Here is a 4,082-nt window from a genome sequence, read left to right as displayed (position 1 = left end):
GCAAAAATCTAAGATACATTTTTTGTGTGAATCACGTGATCATGTAAAACAGTTGGGGTAAGATTCTATAACTTTATTAAACTTCATTTCTTTATTTATTTATTGAATAAGGACAGTGCATATTAATGAACATCTACAACATTGCAGTGTAAATATGACAGATTATAGCAAGACTGAACATTTCCATCTGTCGTCCCACGGCAGGAAACACCACAAATTTAAACAAAACAAAAATAAGTAACAAATCTATACTAAAAGTGTCCACAAGTCTAGTTTTTCTTTAGCCGCTCTTTTAAGTAGGACTTGAAGGTGGCAAGAGTTGGAGTTTCTCTTATTGACAGTGACAGATTGTTCCAAAATGTTGTGCCTCTGACTGAGACACACTTTGTCCGAGTGTGGAGCATCTGTGTGGAGCTCACAGTTCCCCTGAGCTGTGGCCCTAGTTCCCATCCCACTCACAGTCTTTACTTTAATAAAATCCTGTAATGGAGGAGGGGCAAGTCCATGCAAAACTTTATAGACAAAACATCCATATTTAAAACCAATACAATTATTAAAATTAAGCAAATTATACTTGTGTAAAATAGTGCAGTGGTGAAATGAGACTGGTTTCTTGTCCAATATTTTTATGGCTTTTTAAAAAAAGTGATTCGATGGGTTTGAGTTCATCCTTTTCCTTTTGAGCTCCAGGCCCCAAATCTGCACATGTACATCTGTTTTGTTTTTGTTTTTTTTAATTATTATTATTATTGCTGTTGTTGATTTTTGTTGTATTTGCTCAAACAAATAAAATAAAATGAATGAATGAATGAATTAAATCTTTCCGTCTCTGTGGGACTCGAGCCCGCGCGACACCACGTCATGACGTCACCGCGGCTGTGGCGTCACCTCGGTCACAACCAGGAAGCGCCTCGTTTGTGTTTGTTCGTCCTGCTCCGAGCCGCTCCGAACCCGAACCCGGACCCGGACCCGAACGCGCCGAGGCACCGGAGGAGAGCGCCGCGGGTTCTGGAGGATCCGCACACGCAGGAGAGGCCCTCCACACGGCCGCGCGGAGCCGCTGGAGCCGCTGGAGCCGCTGGAGCCGCGGTGTGGAGCTTTTGGACCGAACCCCGGAGGAAACCGCGGCTCTTCTGTTCAGCGGTGAGTCTCTGCTCCGGTCCGGGTTTGGGTTCGAGTCCGGGCTTGTGGACGGATCTGGGTTCGGGTTTTCTTTGTTTACACGTTGGCGGGGCTCCCGGGCGCCCGCAGCCGCCGCACAGTGACTCTCCTGCGGGTCGATGCCGGGAACATGAGGCGCACACGTCCACACGCCCGAACCGGCTCCGAACCGGCTCCGAACCAAAACCAAAACAACAAGGATCTAATGATACTAAACTGATCTACTACACGGAAAACCAGTCCTCATAAAGACTGGGTGGTTTAGTCCTGGTTTAGTCCTGTTTTAGTCCTGGTTTGGACCTAGTTTAGTCCTGGTTTAGTCCTGTTCTAGTTCTAGTTTAGTCCTGTTCTAGTCCTGGTTTAGTTTTGGTTTAGTCCTGTTTCTAGTCCTGGTTTAGTCCTGGTTTAGTCCTAGGTTTTAGTCCTGGTTTTTAGTCCTGGTTTTAGTCCTGGTTTTTAGTCCTGGTTTTAGTCCTGTTCTGGTCCTGGTTCAGTCCTGGTTTAGACCTTGTTTAGTCCTGTTCTAGTCCTGTTTAGTCTTCTAGTCCTGGTTTAGTCCTGGTTTAGTCCAGTTCTAGTCCTGTTTTAGTCCTGTTCTAGTCCTGTTCTAGTCCTGGTTTAGACCTTGTTTAGTCCTGTTCTAGTCCTGTTCTAGTCCTGGTTTAGTCCAGTTCTAGTCCTGGTTTAGTCCGGTTCTAGTCCTGTTCTAGTCCTGGTTTAGACCTTGTTTAGTCCTGGTTTAGGGTGAATTTGCAATTGATCCTGGATGATCCTGTTTCAGTCCTGAGGTAGACCTGGCTTGGCCCTGTTCTAGTCCTGGTTTAGTCCTGTTCTAGTTCTAGTTTAGTCCTGTTCTAGTCCTGGTTTAGTTTTGGTTTAGTCCTGGTTTAGTCCTGTTCTAGTTCTAGTTTAGTCCTTTTAGTCCTGGTTTAGTCCTGGTTTAGTCCTGGTTTAGTCCTGTTTAGTCCTGGTTTAGTCCTGGTTTAGTCCTGGTTTTAGTCCTGGTTTTAGTCCTGGTTTTAGTCCTGGTTTTAGTCCTGGTTTTAGTCCTGTTCTGGTCCTGGTTCAGTCCTGGTTTAGACCTTGTTTAGTCCTGTTCTAGTCCTGGTTTAGTCCAGTTCTAGTCCTGGTTTAGTCCGGTTCTAGTCCTGTTCTAGTCCTGGTTTAGACCTTGTTTAGTCCTGGTTTAGGGTGAATTTGCAATTGATCCTGGATGATCCTGTTTCAGTCCTGAGGTAGACCTGGCTTGGCCCTGTTCTAGTCCTGGTTTAGTCCTGCTTTAGTCCTGCTTTAGTCCTGGTTTAGTCCTGCTTTAGTCCTGGTTTAGTCCTGGTTTAACACATTCAGAAAAGCTTCGTTTCTGTTCTTTCAGTGTGACTTCTTTCGTATCGACACTTGCGAAAAACGAGGATCTAGTTTTGATTCTAGTTTGAGCGTTTTCTTTTCTGTGTTTTGTTTTTGTGATCCGTTCCTCTGGGCCTCGTCGCTTCTCGTCGCCGCGGTGACAGAAGAGAGAACAGTTCTGGAATTTCCCGTGACACTGGAAGAACTGGACTCCTCGTTCAAAGAGTCCAGGACAGGTTCGACGGCCCCGTTCACACGAGACCGCATCACACACACACGCACGCACGAACGAACGAACGTCGACTTCTGTTTGCAGAGTCGCACGTCGTTCAGTCCTGCTCTGGTCCTGGTTTAGTTCTGGTTTAGTCCGGGCTTAGTGTGAATTTGCACCTGTCGTTCTTTGGTCCTGGTTGATCCTGTTTCAGTTCTGAGGTAGACTTGTTTTTGTTCTAGTTTGGTCCTGGTTTGGTCCTGGTTTGGTCCTGGTTTAGTCCTGGTTTAGTCCTGGATTTGGTCCTGGGTTTGGTCCTGGTTTGGTCCTGGTTTAGTCCTGGATTAGTCCTGATTTAGTTCTGGTTTAGACCTGGTTTAGTCCTGGTTTAGTCCTGGGTTTGGTCCTGGTTTAGTCCTGGTTTAGTCCTGGTTTAGTCCTGGTTTAGTCCTGGTTTAGTCCTGGTTTAGTTCTGGTTTAGTCCTGGTTTAGTTCTGGTTTAGTCCTGGTTTAGTCCTGGTTTAGTCCTGATTTAGTCCTGGTTTAGTCCTGATTTAGTTCTGGTTTAGTTCTGGTTTAGTTCTGGTTTAGTCCTGATTTAGTCCTGGTTTAGTTCTGGTTTAGTCCTGGGTTTGGTCCTTCTTTAGTCCTGGTTTAGTCCTTCTTTAGTCCTGGTTCAGTCCTGGTATAGTCCTGGTTTAGTCCTGGTTTAGTCCTGGTTTAGTCCTGGTTTAGTCCTGGTTTAGTCCTGGTTTTCGACGGCGTTTGTTCTGTTTCTTCTTTCTACCACATCACACACGAACGCCGACTTCTGTTTGCAGAGTCACTGTACGTCTGGAATTAACCCTTCATTTATTCCTGTGGTTGTTTTTAAAAGTTTTATATCATGAAAAAACTCGCTTTAAGTCGTGTTCTAATGTCGTTTCCTCGTCAAAATCAGACCTGGACTTGTGTTTGTTTCATTCATGTTTGAGTTACTCTTTATTATTCGTCTGTTTACATCTGCAAAACTCAAAATGAACACCGGCTCGAAAGTCCCCCTGGCTTGAAAGTCCCAGCTCGAGCGTCCCCCTGGCTTGAAAGTCCAGCTCGAGCGTCCCCCTGGCTTGAAAGTCCCAGCTCGAGCGTCCCCCTGGCTTGAAAGTCCCAGCTCGAGCGTCCCGTTCTCTCGGCGGGAACGTCCCCCTCCTCCCTCCTGGCAACTGCCCAACACTGCCCAAGACGCAAAACTCTGGTCAGATCTGCTCAGGTCGTGTTCACGTTTACGTCACAGACAATCCAATTCCACACACTTTTGCGTCACCGTCTGCAGCACGTTTATTCGTCTAAAAGCGGAATAAAAAGTGAAGATGCGACGCCGCTTTTG

General features: G+C 46.2%; 1 protein-coding gene across 6 annotated transcripts in view; it reads left to right on the top strand.

The window, feature by feature from the left end:
• Window positions 1–875: 875 nt before the first annotated feature.
• Window positions 876–4,082, top strand: part of slc37a1 (solute carrier family 37 member 1) — a 44,190-nt gene continuing 40,983 nt past the window's right edge. For 4 of the 6 annotated variants that reach the window (XM_055148916.1, XM_055148908.1, XM_055148913.1 and 1 more), the window contains exon 1: window positions 878–1,143. The gene's annotated coding sequence lies outside the window, so the exon portion shown is untranslated. Of the gene's footprint in view, window positions 1,144–2,669; window positions 2,742–4,082 lie in introns of all 6 variants that reach the window. The other 2 variants (XM_055148901.1, XM_055148925.1) reach the window with 2 other exon arrangements.

Source organism: Boleophthalmus pectinirostris, unplaced genomic scaffold, assembly GCF_026225935.1.
Source record: "Boleophthalmus pectinirostris isolate CB_2022bp ecotype Guang Dong unplaced genomic scaffold, ASM2622593v1 HiC_scaffold_1, whole genome shotgun sequence".
NCBI classification, from domain to species: Eukaryota; Metazoa; Chordata; class Actinopteri; order Gobiiformes; family Gobiidae; genus Boleophthalmus; species Boleophthalmus pectinirostris.
The sequence above is the reverse complement of the archived record's forward strand: the minus strand, read 5'-3'. Positions and strand labels throughout refer to the sequence as shown.